The following is a 17166-nucleotide window of genomic DNA, read 5'->3' as shown; positions in this document are numbered from 1 at the left end:
GAGGTTCTGAAGCCAATGCTTAACCACTCAGCCACCGCTTCCTCAGCAGATGATGTGGGAAATAATAATCCTAAATGTTGACATTTTATTTACAAAAAAAACAAAACAATGAAATTAGTTGAACAAGTTTAACCATTAGAAACTGCGCTATCTATAAAATTATACTTGTAACAAACATGTCTTTTCCCCTGAAATAAAAAGTCACCAGAAATCCTTTGGCACACTGACAAGAATATCTGCCAACTAAATCTGTACAAGTGGCACCATTCATACATGCTGCTGAGAGGCATTCATTGATCTTTGACTCGCAGTAGGAACCTTGGAAACCTTTAGCACAATGACACTCATGGGATTTATTCTTGTTTTTACAAGTTCCACCATTTTTACACAATTTCTTCACTGAAACACCTGTACAATAAAAAACATTCAAATCATGCAATATAGTTATCAATAATTCTAAAGATGTAGATAAACTGTATACAGCCCAAAGCTAAAATTGTATATTTAACACATCTATAGTGTTATGTTACAGTTATTTATCTTCAAACAATATACTTTTAAGTCATATTTGTAAAACAAATAGTTTTAAGCAACTAAGGGGAAACTACTGTTACCGGAGAATGAACATGCTACCAAAAGTATAAATGTTGGCTTTTTAACTCTTTCTCTACGAAATAATTTTCCACATTCGATGGAATTTATTTTCTCATTAGTATTTTATCCTGTTATAGCTTTTTTAAATAACTTTTACGTTGGTTACCACAAAGAGTTTTTTATTTGGTTTAAGGTTAAAGGGGAATGCTTTCTCTTTCTAAATAACACAGAGTAAAGTTTATAAAAATCAAACATTAATTTAATGAGGTCAAATCAACAATAGTATCGTCAAATAAAAGAGGACGAGTTAAACTAATTTTTTTTTTTTCAGATGGTCTAATTTGTATTTACCTTTAAGTGCTGCAGCTCTGTGGCAGAATACTGAGCGGACATCACACAACCTGCCTGTCCAGCCATCAGGACATGAACATTTGAAGTTGTTGGCTATCTGTTTACAGGTGGCCTGATTCTGGCATGGCTTCTGGGTACACCAGTCAACAAAGCTCTGGAAATATTTGTTTTAGTTTCCAAGGAATGGTAACATAATTAGCTCAGAAAATCTTAATATTTCATTGAGACTTGCACTCCGCAGTTTGACAGAAATGTTTCTACTTTTAAGTTCTTTAAGACAGGTGAGGCATCCCCCAGTAAGCTTGTCGTAATTTGTTTTAAATATTTATACATAAAAAATGTTAAGGACAGATCCTTTGTTTTTCACTTTAAAAATGAAGACCACTTCTTCATGATCCAACTTATGGCATGCATTCCATTCAGACCTCAAGGGGCATAACTCAACAAAATACAATTCATAATAAAACAAAACTTTTTTTTTTCAGCATGCTATGGCTTAGCTTCACTGACACCAAAATAGATCATACAAATGTTTAGGTTGCATTGAAAAGAATTTCTTATTCCAAGTGAAAAAATGTTACAATGTTACAACAGACTGTCATTTTAAATAGCGAATACTAAAAGCAATTACCTCACATCTGGGGCCAGTGTATCCATAGGGACAATTGCAGACATAGGTGCTACCTTGGTTGTAACAGAAGCTACCATTCATGCAGGGGTTGGAGTCGCAAGGGTTGATCCTCTGCTGACAGTGTTTACCTGTGTAGCCCTTGGCACACTTACAGGTGAAACCATTCACTTGGTCTATGCACTTGCCTTTGTTTAGGCACAAACTGCGAAGAAGAGAAAGAGAATGTCTGAATAGTAAGTAAGTAATGTGAAGTCCCCCTTTCAGACCTTGCGATCTATGGGGCCAGATGATGTTAAGGTCATCTGTTTCTTTTGGCAGGGTGTCATGTGGCCAGCACAACGACTAACCGTCTTTGTTTTCCCTAACTAAAGTAAGGTACCCATTAGAGCTGGGTGGACTCAGGGGTACCCTAAAAATCCAGAATTTCAAAATCCCAGTCTTCAACAAGATTCGAACTAAGGACCCCAGGTTCAGAAGCCAAGTGATTAACCACTCAGCCACCGTGCCTCCTAATGTCTAAATAGATGTGCAATCAAATTAGCGGTGGACTCATATTATTTATTTTCTAGACTGGCACCTTAAAGCACTGATTTTCAAACTTTCAAGACTTTTAAAAATGTGCATGATCACAAAACTCCTATATTGTGACATTTAAAACTTAAATGCATATATCTTCAACCACAGAAGCCAACATCTAGATTATTAATTGTAGGTTTTATGGAAAATTGGGTGGATAACCACAATATTATTCTGTCTTCCATAGAGGGAACATTAGTACTCTTTGTGATGTGTTTAGAAAACATTATGTTTTAAACAAAAATATGTAAAATAAAATAAATAGATGATAGCTTTTGTGTAGCGCTACTTTCACGCTGATAGCATGTTCAGAGCGCTCTGGTCCAATCTCATTTTTGGACCAGTGGGGGAGGGGTATCTGGGAGAAGGTTTTCCGTGCTGCCTTTAAGCGCTCAGTAAATAGAACTGTGCTTGAGTCGAACCTCGAGCCTTTTCATAGATAGGTAGCCAAACCAAGACAAATTTTAAGCGTACTTAGCCTTTCGACCATGCTAAAAAGCATTGAATGAGATATACCTCTGGGAGCAGTCGTTATCGTTGATGTAACAGAAAGTGCCGCTGAAGCCAGGCTTACAAGTGCAGGTGAAAGAGTCCACGTAATCAGTGCAAGTTCCGTTGTTGATACAAGGATTGGACGCGCATTCATCTATGTCATTCTCACAGTGATTGCCACCAAATCCACTAACACAGCTGCAAGTGTAGTTGGCTATGCCATCCACACAGGTGCCACCATTCAAACAAGGACCTGTAGTAGTGTAAGCATACCAAATTACCAAACACAGGAAATGTACAAAGTAAACAAATATTGCTTTTTTAAAAATTTATCTTCATTACAATTTAAGTTTAAATAAAAAATAAAAAAATTGCTATGTCTAGTAAAAATCTTCATTTAATACAAATTGTGACAATCTTAGTTTCTAGAATGTGAGAGTTCCTCCGATCTGTAATGATAAGTGCTTTGTAGCTTACTTGATTCACAGTCATCATGGTTACGCTCACATTGTCTCCCCTCATAACCACTGACACAGCTACAAATGTAGGAGCCTATCCTATAGTGTTGCTGCATGTGCCGCCATTTCTACAAAGATTGGTGCCAGCACATTCGTTAATGTCTTGTTCACATAGGGGGCCTGTAGAAATGAGCATGGAAAATGAATAGTCTCTAGTTAAAAAAACAAAACGCACCAAATATACACCCCAAAAAATTCATTTTAAGCTTAGAATTTGTATATGATGTAAATATCACGACATAATAACTGATGCATTAAATATGATTAAACTGCAATGCTAAATCCTGGTGTGTGTGTGTCTGTTGAATGTATATGCATTAATTATTTTGTAGGATATTTGTAGTAAATATTGTGGGTGTGTCTTGGACTAGCGTAGTCATGACGATGTTTTTTTTTACATCGTAAAAAAAGTAAAAATAAATGTCTAAAGCCAAAACTGGCAAAAGCTTCTAATTTCTATGTAAATAAATGATGAAGAACTCTTTTATAAAGTAAAAATAGTTCCACTGTTGCTAGTTAAAAAGTTTAATTTAAAAATGCAACGAAACAAAACGTCTATTGGATAGACGTTCCGTGCGTTTAGGGCAGACAGACCGTCTATGGGATAGACGCTCCGCACTCAATGAGTTAAGGCACTAGGTGCAGTGGTGTCACAAGACAAGTGCGGTCCTCATCGGGTGACACCCACCCTAGTGACACCACTGACTGGCTGAATATTTGGCTGTTACCTTTTCTGTTGTATTCAAATTTATTTGAGAGAAAAAAACATTGAGATCATTCTGGTTTGATAGTGTCAAAAAGATTCTATTTGTAAATTTTACATTTATCAAAAAACAAAAAGAAGACTTGTGACAAGCATTAATTTATTTCAATAACATTTCTTATCAGTTAAAAAAAAAGGCTATATCCTGGTCTTAGTAATACGTATCTTAATTATCTTATATAATACAGACGTTACTTCATAAAAGAAGATGATTACGTCCTACGCGTCATGCATTTAGCCATGCATATTAACCAATGACTTAAATTCTGCCAAGTCACTGGTTTCCCTGGCTAGCTCAGGCAACCCATTCCATGCTCTAATAGCACTAGGGAAGAAGGAGTATTTGTACAAATTTATCCTAGCATATGGGACGAGGAAAGTGCCTTTATCTTTGTGTCTTTCAGAGTATTTTATTAAATTTTGTATTTGAAGATTATGGTTCAGTGTTTTATGTATAATTCTACTTTACTTTTGAGCCTTCTGTCCTGAAGGCTTTCTAAATTTAGTGATTTTACTAAAGGTGTTACTCTAGTCAAATGTGACTTTTCGTTTGTTATGAATCTCACTGCTCTATTTTGTGTCTGTTCCAGTTTCTTAATGTTTTCTTGAGTTGAGGGGTCCCAAACGGAGGATGCATATTCTATTATTGGCCTAACCAAGGTTAAATAACATTTTAGTTTTATGTTCTTATTTGATTTATAGAAATTTCTTTTAATAAATCCTAATGCTTTGTTTGATTTTTTTTGTAGTTTCATCAATATGTGGATTCCATGACAGTTTTTCATTTATTATAACACCTAGGTATTTTGCGTTTTTAGTCTGTGTTACTGGTTTGCCATGAATAAGATAAGATACTTGGTAGTTTTAACAGTGTTGTCACTGCAACAAAGTTTTTGAGGACATACCTGTGTAACCCAACGGACAGGAACACCTGAAGAGCAGCTGAGATCTGGCCTGGGGCTCACATTGGGCATTAGTTTGGCATGGGTTGGGGTTGCAGGGATTCATGAGGACATCACAGTTCTTGCCAGTGTACGCCCCTTCACAGTGGCACTGGTAGTCGTCAGCCAAGTCGCTACAGTTGCCATGCTGACAAGGATTGCTGGCGCATTTATTGATATCTGTCTCACAATTTTTACCTGAGTTGCAGAGTGAAAGGTCAAAATGAATCGCACCAAGAAAAGTATTAAAAAATATATATTGTGCGACCTGTCAGCAGGAACAGGTGTAATAATTCAGGTAATCTCGGCAGAATCATAAACGTTTGCAGGGTCATTCTCTTTGGTCTTAGAGTGGTCAGCCAAATTTCGTATGGCACGCTTTTCTTCCAGAGCCGAGGCCACGTTTTAAACAGTCCACAGCTTTCTTGGTCACCATCTCTCTCCACGCAGTGCGGTCTAGGGCTATGTCTTCCTGATTGGGAGTGTCTAAATTCATCGCTTTGTGGTCCCGCTTGATAACATCCACGTAACAGAGATGGGAACCACCAGGATTTACCTTCTGTTAAAATCAAAGAAAATGTTTACCTGTGAACCCTGTCTTACAGGTGCATGTATATTGATTGATGCCATCTGTGCAAGTGGCTCCATTTCTACAAGGATTGATAATACAGTCATCAAAGTTTTTCTCACAGTTGATACCTACAAAAATAAAGTAATAAACATGAATGCATCATAACATTTGGCCAACAAAAATGTGTATGTTATGTTTATTGAACAATGGTTTTAAGATGTGTACATTTTGTCTTTGTTGAATGTTGGGGAATTCTGTTCAGTGATCCTAGTTCTAACATAGTTTGAGAGAAATGTACATAAGAGAAATGTACATAATAATAATAAGGCTTGTCTTGAAGTCCAAGATTAGTGAGGAACGCAGTATTTCCCGTGGCAGCGCAGCCCCAGCTGTGACCTACATATTTTGCCACGTCCAGGGCAAGCATAAACATTGTCCGCAGGTGGCCGATTAAGATTTTCTTTTCGTCGTCTGCGTCTTCCTCGGCAGCGGGTTTTCTTTTGGTCTCAAATGTGTATCCCGCGGCCTTTGTGAGTGACCTCCAGCTGTCTCGTTCCGATGCCACATGCAAACAGGTGCTCTCTTCTATGTCAGCTAAGGCAAGTTGGCCCCTAAGCTGGTCTTTGAATCGTTTCCTTGGGGCGCCTCTGTTACGTCGATCAACTTTTATCTCACCAAAAAATAAAAGACTGCCTTTTGGCATACGTTCGTCTCCCATACGAGATACGTTCGGTGCCCAGCGTAACTGTCGGATCATAAGAATTCCCTCTATACTGTCCATACCAGCGTTCGCAAGGACATCGCTGTTTGTTCTCACATAATTTGGGAGAAAATGCACATAGCGGAAGAGATATCTTGAAATGGTCAATTTATCACTTTAAAAAAGCATTTCATATTTTGCTTATCCCGTTCTTTTTTCTTGTCTACATTCTACATGGAGGATTTCTCACCTGTTGTTCCGATTGGGCATTTGCATTCATAGCTGTTCTCCAGGTCCTGGCAAGTGCCGCCATACATGCAAGGGTTAGAGACACATTCATTCACAGGTGCGTCGCAAAACTTTCCGGTGTAGCCAGCCTGGCAGCTGCACTGATAAGAGTCCAGGCCATCGATGCAGTAGCCATGTTTGCAGTCGATTCCTTCGCAGTCGTTCTTGTTGATCTCACAGTTGGCACCACTGAAACCTATATAAGATAAGATAAGATAACTTTTATTGATCCAATCAAATGGAAATTCGGTTTGACTACAATACAATTGACAACCTCAGTGTAACTACTGTACAATAACAATATAGATGCACAATATATATATGTACATACGAACGACATTCACACACGAAAAACACATACACTCTCATGACCAGCGTTTTATAAATAGACTTCTATGTACTTATCGATGACGACAGAATGTTAATTTTTAATGTTAGACATGCAAGGTCTATTATTACTGAATGTTTTAATTTTCTTCTTTGGTACAATCATGTTTTCACAGAACTGGATGTACGAATTAACAGTTGTGGTAGGTTCATCTGTCTGGGCAGTTGTTTACAAACATGTCCCAATCTGTTTGCTCCAGACAACTTTGTAGCTGTGAAATAGCGTCGTCAGACCATGACTGGATGGACTGTACTTCGGGTTTTGTTGTTTTTAAAACCGGTTTGCATGTGGGTGTAAGATGGATCATTGTGTGGTCCGACTCTCCGATGGGGAAATAACGATTGAGATGTGTAGGCCATTTTTATGTTGCTGAGAATATGTAGGTGAAAACCAAATTGTGTAGGCACGGAGTAGTTTAACTCTTTCTCTCCCAACTGACGATACCAGCGTTGATTCCTCCAGAATATGGTAAATAATTACGGAGAGAAAGAGTTAAAATGCAATCCACATGACTATTTTTATAGGAAGAACAAACTAATAAACAAACCTATTGTATACCTTAGGCCATTACCTTATAAATTCAGTTGGCTAGTAGATCTATGTGACTAGCACAATGACAATTACTTCCCACTTGGTGCTTAGAGTCTATCATAAACAGAATATTTTAGTGAATATATTGTTATCTGGTGGCTGAGTGGTAAAGCCCTTCATTTGAGTCTGGAAGACGGGTATTTTTAATTTCTTTTTTTTTAGGATATCCCTGAGTCCACCCAACTCTAATAGGTACCGTTTGATGAGTTGAGTCAAAGCTCTTCGAGCTCTAGGCGTGTAAGCCTGATTGAACAAACCGTTCTGTCTGGAAGAGGTTGTAGTAACCTAATAAAACACAACAAGAAGACATGGTATGATCCTAGACTGTATTGAACAAGAATGACAAAACAGTTCAGGATAACACAGTACACACACAAGCTGACCTGGACACCAAGACATTTTGAACACAAGAACAGATCAGTTCACAACACACAACAAGAACATAAATACACAACAGAGGTCCAAGTCATTTCCTATATAAGACATTGCTATCTCCCTGCGCATGGACTAGAATACATGGCCGAAGGTCGAGCGCACTGGGAACCCCCGCCATTTTCCTATGTTGTACCAAGCTAACCGTGCAGGACTCGCCATGATTGTAACCTTTCCTATGAGGAACGGCGCATGGATTATCGACAGGGACGTGGAAGCTCTCTTTCAATCCGCACCGTGCGATGGGAAAGCTCCTCACATTCCCTTGGACACTAAATTGAGAAAGCCTTCAGGACAGAAGACTTAAAAGTAAAGTAGCAATTATACATAAAACACTGAACCATAATCTTCAAATACAAAATTTAATAAAATACTCAGAGAGACACAAAAATAAAGGCACATTCCTCGTCCCATATGCTAGGACAAATTTGTACAAATACTCCTTCTTCCCTAGCGCTATTAGAGCATGGAATGGGTTGCCTGAGCTAGCCAGGAAAACCAGTGACTTGGCAGAATTTAAGTCATTGGTTAATATCCATGACTGAATGCATGACGCGTAGGACGTAATCATCGTCTTTTTTGAAATAACGTCTGTATTATATAAGATAAGATAACAACTTCCTCTAGTGATCGTTTCCACCCGAGTGCCACGTTGAGGCAGAATAGCGTACTCGGGCTACTAGGTACCTGACATTAGTATAGGGTGTTGGTCATCGTGATGAACAGAAACAGGTGGCTTTACATCATCAATCCTATACTTTACTTTTTTAGCGGCTCCCGAAAGGGGAAAAGACGCTATTAGTTTTGTGTGAGATGTCTGTCCGTCCATCCGTCCATCCATCCGTCCGTCTCTTTTAGATCTCGTAAACTAGAAAAGATAGTGAAAATCCGACATCATGATATTTTAGACCATTCAAAGTTCTGATGCAACGGCTAATTTTTTTCTTTTCTGAAAGCGAAAAACTATTTTTTTTTAAATCATGCAAGCAGTTTTTCATAAAAGTACACCAATTTTACAACTATTTGCTATTAATAGTAACAAACACGGAGGCTTTTTAGTAGAGGAGATAGATAGATAGATACGTACCATATTCTCAACACATTTATGCAAATGGCTTTAGATTTTTGTCAAAATTGTTTTTTACATTAGTATTGCTAAGTTAAACAAGTTCTATCATACTATTTACTACAATTACACAAAAAAAGTTTACTTTTTTAAAAGAGAATAAATCTATTTAGTATACATATAAGTTGGAAATAATTTCAAACAAAATTTATAAGTAGTTTTTCATATTATCGCATGAACTGAAGCGCTGCACTATACCTATAGAACACTTAACTACAGGAAATATTTGTAATTCTTTTTTACGGAAATGTTTTTTTTCTTGAATATTGGAATAAGAGATTAACCCTTTACAAAACAATTAGATCAATTAGATATTCATTATAAGACAACATTTAGGCCAGGTTCACATTTAGGCCAGGTTCACATTTAACTTCACATTCACTTTTACGTATTCCTTGGTCTGCTGGGGCACCACACACGATCTGTCAACCTTCTTTCTCCATTCTTCTCTATCATTTGTCTTTGATAGAATTTTATTCCGATATTCTTTCTGAAAATATTGAAACCTGCCTTTTTACCTGCCTGGGTGGACCACTTCGGGGGCCGAGGCTTGAGTTTGTATTTCCACACAAACTGTCTTTGTAACCTTGTTTAATTTTTGTATCATCGTGAAGCCTATGACTGCTATCAGAGACTTTAACAATACTTCACAGCTTTTTCTTTATATTGAGTGATACCTATAGAGAGTGCTAAAGGGAAAAAAGAGGTTACCTTTTTCACATTGACATGTGTACTTGTTGATGCTGTCAATACATTTGGCAGCGTTTTTGCAGGGAGAGCTTTCACATTCGTTGATGTCAATTTGGCAGGTTGTACCTTCAAAACCTAATTTGAAACAAATAAAATCTTGTTAAATTATCCAACGCAAAGCTGTTTAAGTAGGGGTCGGGAACTGCTCACCCACAATATCTGAGCACCAATTTCCTTCATATATCAATATTAATTTTTGCATGGCTGAAAAGTAACCAATAAGGGATAGAACCGACACTGACCTTCAAATTTAATATAGTCAGCCAGCAACCAAGTGCCGAAGCGATGGTGGGGATTGGGGGAAGATGTTGAAAATCCCTCCGGGACCCCATTTGAGGAGGGCCTCCATTAGATTTTTTGACATTTTTTTTTTGCATTAAATATTACGCCCTTATCTTGTGACATGATGTCTAATGTCAAAATGCTGAGGCCCATAAAAAGGTCAATCCCCCCCCGGGCTCCCAAATGATGGCATATTCCTAGCTACGCCACTGCAGCAACAAACCCACCCTTCAAGAAAGTTATACCAAAGAGTCATGTTTTCTAAACTGATTTTCTTTTTGGAAAATTATGGAAATTCCCGTTTTCAATCAACCTGCAACTCAAATGATGTAGCAATAAGCCCTTACCAGCAGGACATGAACAACTGAATCTGTTGATGTGGTCTTGACAAACTCCTCCATTGAAACAAGGACTTCTCCCAGTGGAGGTAATACACTCATCAATTTCACTTTCACAGTTAGTTCCCGTGTAACCTGGGAAACAAAAGCTCTTGATAATATCCCATAGAAAAGAAAATTTAAACCGCTCGTACGTGTAACCTAAAAACACCGTGAGTAGCAAGAGTCCATGAGACACAGTAACTATTCGAGTGTATTTTCAAAAATGTAAATACAGAGGGAACTGTCAGACATATACAGGACCTATGCAAAGTGAATGTCGATACCAACAGCATCGAGACAAACTGCAGATGTGCCTATTTGTGAGACACTAGTAACCTATCCATGGCCAGTGGTGATTGAGATGATTAATACCCACAAGAATGGTTATTTTACGCTCCTCTCTTTCACACACACATTCACACACGCACACAAGCAAACCCACCCATGTAGATTTTAAAAAAAAACTCAATTACATATAACAAAGTAATCATCTTACTAACTTATTCGCATCTCACAGAAAATAATAATGCAAAAAAAGTAATGTTCCCCCTTCAGGCCTAGGGGTCTATACGGCAGATGATGTAAAGGTCATCTGTTTCTGTGGCCTACGGTTAACGAGGGTGTCATGTGGCCAGCACAACGACCAACTACCTTTACTTTTCCTCAACTAATCTCAGGTGCCCACTAGAGTTGGGTGGACTAAGAGGTGGACTAAGAGGTGCCGAAGGATCCCGAAATTGAAAATCCCAGTCTTCACCAGGATTCGAACCCGGGACCCCCGGTTCAGAAATATAGCGCTTTACCGCTGAGCCACCGCGCCTCCACATATAAATGGCACTCACTAATCCTCAGTGATTACAGTTGTCCCCTCATTTCTGCTGCCCCCCCCTTATTTTGTTCCTGCTTCCTCCCTGAGCTCCTGGTTAACGTTACCCTCCACAGTTACCTCACACAAGATTCCCGACATAGCCACACATAGCAAAAAGTTCAGGTATTTGGGGGGGGGGGGACACTGTTTTAGCATCTGACGTCAAAGATAGTCTGAGACCAACAATTGCATTAACAAATGCATTCTGCTGATTAAAAAATGTGTATTTGCGGATTGACCATTATCGGTGAAAGTTGTATAGCCTATATACGTAATACGAATGTAACAAGATCGTAGGACAAAAAGTCTATAGAATATAAGCAGTGATTCCCAAACATTTTCCAGTAGTTCGTGGAACATCTATTCATGCCTCGTGTCCTCGTGGAACACAAGAGTTCAACGGAACACAGTTTGGGAAACACCGTTCTACCTGAAGGGAACACGTGAAATACTCTCCATGATGGTAAAAGGGGCAAAACTCGCACAAAAAGAAAAAAAGGGCATTGAAATACTGAAGCAAAAAGGGACAATACCCTCATTATGAAGTAATAGGGACATCCTCTCAAGAGTTATAATCTTGAGGGAAGTTCGTTCAAAGGGGCAATACTCTAGCAGAGAAGGTAGAGGGCACTGTTCTGCTGAGTGGAATGGGGCAGATAATTCCCACAAATGAGGAATGAAGCTCTTACCAGGCATACAGAGGCAGCTGTACTTCCCAGTCTCGTCCAGGCAAGTGCCGTCGTTCTGGCATGGGTCACTGTTGCACTCGTTAATGTTCTTCTCGCAGAAGTTGCCCGAGAATCCGACGGGACACTGGCAGAAGAAGGAGCCATTAGTGTTGACGCAAGTTCCTTCATGCTCGCAAGGACTGTCCTCAGCTAAATGGTGATCAGTGAAACACATCTTATAGCATCAACAACAAACAGGCGGACAACACGCAGACAATAATAAGTCACCAGTTGAAACTTGTACTAAAGAGCATGCAGTGGTGATCATGTTTAAAGGGAAACTCCGATGGTTTTGCCAATTTTTGATATAACATGTGTTTTGATTTACAGATAATGAATATATTATTATTTTGTTTTTATTTGCAATAATAACTTAGTAATTGGTATTTTTCTGACGTAATTTTCATGCGCATCCAAAACGGTCAGACTTTCACCGGGTTTTTTTATATGACGTCACACATTCCTATTCATTTAATCTATTCACTTACTGTATAACGGAAAACCATACAGTTACGTTTACATTCTCGTCAAAGAAATATATCTTCCTCAAAGCAGTTAGATCTAGATCTTGTAAGCAAATAAAAAAAATGCGTGTTAAAGGAGATTTACATGCTTGACTAACCACAGCAGTCTGTATCTTCTCGCCTGACCACTCAACACACAACAATCACTATCGCTTGGTTGTCTTGTCATGACCGACTACACGTAGTCTCGACTAGCCTTACACTGACCAGTTTGTTCGAATCAGTCAGACCTGCGATCTATTTACTTCTTGGGACAGGGAGGGGCTTAGATGAAAATGTACTTTTCTTGAGTTGGTTGTCCTAATGCTTTTAAATATATCTATCTATATATAACTGTACCAAAACTCTGGACTAGGCCGTCACTAAGCCTAACAGCATAACAGTTACTGTAAGAATGAAGCGATACGATTGGTCAAATCTAGTTTCCCTTTCAGTATTGTTGACGGAAGTGACGTATGCCTAACCTAAAAACAAAATCTCAAAGAACCCCGTTTTTTTTTTGGAGATGTCAAGAATTTACTGACTAATTTATTAAATATAAATGTTTCTAAGCATTTAAATACAAAATGGTAAAATGTTTACTATTACAACTTTTTACGCAGAATTTAAATATATGTCAATAACTCAAATTTGAAAAACCATCGGAGTTTCCCTTTAAGGAACCTACGTTCTTTGCACTCGTCCACATCCAGGGAACAATCTCGCCCTTGCCATCCTGTCTTGCAGTCGCAGATCGGCTCGCCATCTATCGGAGAGGTCTCACAGCTAGCCCCGGCGAAACAAGGGTTGCTCAGACACGCGTCCTCCAGATGGCATCTCAAACCTATATGTCATAACATTGAGATGTTAATTTGACATTCATTAACCCCCAAATTCTTTTTTTTTTTGTGTAAGTAAGTCCCATGTATATAATAGTAAAAATTATAATTATAATAATCTTTATTATCCATATGAAAATTTGACTTACAAATTGTGCATTACACCAAAACAAACATGGTAACTATAGAAAACCAGAATATACATTCACACCACTAGACTCACTCAGAATTTACTTATGAAAAGTTTATATTCGATAGTTTAGTTTTATTTGACGAATTGATTGCCAGGGAAATAAAAGAGTTTCTATATTAGTCTTTGCTATCGGTGTCTTGTATCTCTGTTGTCATGCCAAATTCACAAAATCCTGACATAAAGGGTGATTTTTTATTTCTAGAATCTTTCTAGCTTTTTTATGAATGTTTTTCTTAAACGGTTTCCAAATATGTTTATTATTTTATTTTTTGTTCCAATGACTTAACCCGCAGCATTTAGGATTCTATTGAGTGGAGTTCATGTTTATTTTTAATGTTCAGATCACAATACCAGGCAGTGCTATTAAAACTTAAAATATTGCAGATGTGAGCCTGATAAAACATCGCCAAGACCTATTCTCTAACACTGAATGTGTACATTTTTCTATGAAATCGTAATCTTTATTGCCCGTTTTGAATAATAAAATTTGAATTTGCAGTACAATTTAATTTATTGTCTAAGATAGTACCAAGGCATTTAAAGGTTTGCACTATTTCAATAGTCTCTCCAGCTACAGAAACAATTTCATTTTCTTTCTTTTGTCTACGAAAATACGTTATCATTTCTTGGTTGTTGTTGTTGTTGTTTTACATTTTTAATAAAAAAATTATCTTTACAATATTTTTCAATGGGTTCTATTTCTCTAAAATACTCATTTAGGTCTGATGTCTCTGGGTTAAAAATTCATTAGCTCATGATATTATATATGAACTAATCTTAAACGCCTTGATTTTTTCAGTAAGTTGTATGGCATTAAAAGCTGATGAGAAATCAACAATGAACAATTTTACATAAGTGCTATGTAAGTCCAGATGTTTGTAGACACAATTTAAAATATTTAGGATGGCATCGTCTAGACCTTTACCCTTTTGGAAAGCAAATGTAAAGGGTCCAACTTATTACAAAGATCATTCAGCAGAAACATTTTAACCAATTTTTCTAAGCATTTAGACACAATGGAAACCTTTGGCACAGGTACAATTATAGACGACTTACACACATGTGGTATTGTTCTGCTACCCGTTCATTCATCCTGCTACCCGTTTATCTCGTTATGCTGCCCGTTCATTCGTTATGCTGCCCGTTTATCTCGTTCTGCTACCCGTTCATTCATCCTGCTACCCGTTTATCTCGTTCTGCTGCCCGTTCATTCGTTATGCTGCCCGTTTATCTCGTTCTGCTGCCCGTTCGTTTTTTCTGCTGCCAATTCATCTCGTTCTGCTGCCCATTCATCTCGTTCTGCTGCCCGTTTATCTCGTTCTGCTGTCTATTTATCTCGTTCTGCTGCCCCTTCATCTCGTTCTGCTGCCCATTTATCTCGTTCTGCTGTCTATTTATCTCGTTCTGCTGCCCATTTATCTCGTTCTGTTGCCCATTTATCTCGTTTTGTTGCCTATTTATCTCGTTCTGCTGTCTATTTATCTCGTTATGCTGCCCATTTATCTCGTTCTTCTGTCTGTTTATCTCGCCCTGCTGCCCATTTATCTCGTTCTGCTGCCCGTTTATCTCGTTTTGTTGCCCGTTTATCTCGTTCTGTTGCCCATTTATCTCGTTCTACTGTCCATTTATCTCGTTCTGCTGCCTGTTTATTTTGTTCTGCTGCCTATTTCTCTCGTTTTGCTGCATATTTATCTTGTTTTGCTGCCCATTCATCTCGTTCTGCTGCCCGTTGATCTCGTTCTGCTGCCCGTTTATCTCGTTCTGCTGCCTGTTCATCTCAACTGCTCTTGAATAAGTATGATACCAGATATTAGAAGCGTCTCTTTTCACCCACACAGATGTATCGGGGCTTTCTATTTTCACCCACACAGATTTATCAGGGCTCTCTCTGCAAATGGTGATGTTGAATTCCTGTATCTTAAGATGTAAATAAAAATAGAGAGAGAGGCGTTGACCTGGATGTACAAGCAGTAGATATTAAGTCCAAGTTAGCAGATGAGAGACTAGGTTCTTTATAAAGTGCGGTAATTGTAGAAATATTCAGGTTTTAGAATGATGTCTGCAATACACCTATACAGTTGGCTTTAAACGTTGAGTTAATATAAAAATATATGATAGTAGAAAGGTTCTCTTGCTTCTGAATATTGATTTACTGTAATAATATTAGAATTTCTGTGTGTGACAGAGTTGCGCTTTGTTTAAGTGACAGTACAATTGACTCTAATTGAGGTCAACCAATAAGATAATTGAAAACTCCAGCTCAGCTGTGACATCATGCGGCTAGTTTAATGACCTCTCGTTGAATCCTTGTAGACGGGCTTTACTTATTATTATCATCAATATAATGCCGTGTCGACTGACTGTTATTAAGGTTTAAACTAGTGGATCTAGATCTAGTAATCAAGCTGGAATATCAAAATAGTCACCTGTCATTGCTTGTACTGGGGAAAAAAATTTATATACTTCACGATCTTAATAACGCTCTGACTGGCTTCCGTTTTAAAGAAAAAATAGTTCCTTCATGTATTCATGCGAGTCATCAATTGTATCGTAGACACACTATTACTGGCCACCAAATGTAAATGGTTGAGGTCTGCTTCTTGCTATTGTTTTCGTGTGTCTAAGATTCGACTATTAAGTTGCACTACACACTTAGTACGTAACAACCATAACTATTATACACAGACTTGAGTCCTATTTCAGCAGACAAAATAACGTTTATTTATAATTATATAAGAGAAAAAAACCGTGTCTTTAAGCATCTATCTAGAAATCACTGGTTAGATATGAAATGGCATGATATCCTTCTGAGACGCGGTGAAGCGCTTAGCTTCCGAACCGGGGGTCCCGTTTTCGAATCCTGGTGAAGACTGGGATTCTGAATCTAACCAGCTCTAATGGGTATCTGACATAAGTTGGGAAAAAGTAAAGGCGGTTGGTTGTTGTGCTGGCCACATGGCACCCTCGATAACCGTAGGCCACAGCAACATATGACCTTTAAATCTGCCCTATCGACTACAAGGTCTGAAAGGAGAACTTTTTATGATATTATATGAACAAAATCCAACATAACAAAATTAAGTTACATCCGCGTCACAGCGTCCAGGAAATAACAAGTCCTTTAGAATAAGTGTATCTGACACTAAGTATCAGTACAGTATTAGATCACGTCCACATCATGGCGGTTAACAAAGGCAACTCTAGTATATGTAGACTACTCCAAGTACAGAACACTTCTGCATTCAACTGAGTTTAGTAATTCTCACTTTCTCTTTCTACCCAGAGGTTTTCTCGTCCTTGCGCCTACTTGACCCAAGGTGAACTAATAACACTCAATGTCAAATGAGGCTGTGGCATGCGTTAGTTTCTCCTTTCTGTAGCATGCGTTAGTTTCTCCTTTCTGTGGCATGCGTTAGTTTCTCCTTTCTGTAGCATGCGTTAGTTTCTCCTTTCTGTGGCATGCGTTAGTTTCTCCTTTCTGTGGCATGCGTTAGTTTCTCCTTTCTGTAGCATGCGTTAGTTTCTCCTTTCTGTGGCATGCGTTAGTCTCTTCTTTCTGTAGCATGCGTTAGTTTCTCCTTTCTGTGGCATGCGTTAGTTTCTCCTTTCTGTGGCATGCGTTAGTTTCTCCTTTCTGTAGCATGCGTTAGTTTCTCCTTTC

At 38.3% G+C, this 17166-nt stretch overlaps 1 pseudogene; it reads right to left on the bottom strand.

Annotated features, from left to right (window-relative positions):
* LOC106058016 (neurogenic locus Notch protein-like) overlaps window positions 1-17166 on the bottom strand; it is a 35362-nt pseudogene that overhangs the window by 7066 nt on the left and 11130 nt on the right.

The sequence above is a fragment of the Biomphalaria glabrata genome, chromosome 11 (assembly GCF_947242115.1).
Source record: "Biomphalaria glabrata chromosome 11, xgBioGlab47.1, whole genome shotgun sequence".
NCBI lineage: Eukaryota > Metazoa > Mollusca > Gastropoda > Planorbidae > Biomphalaria > Biomphalaria glabrata.
This window is presented reverse-complemented; position numbering and strand designations above follow the sequence as displayed.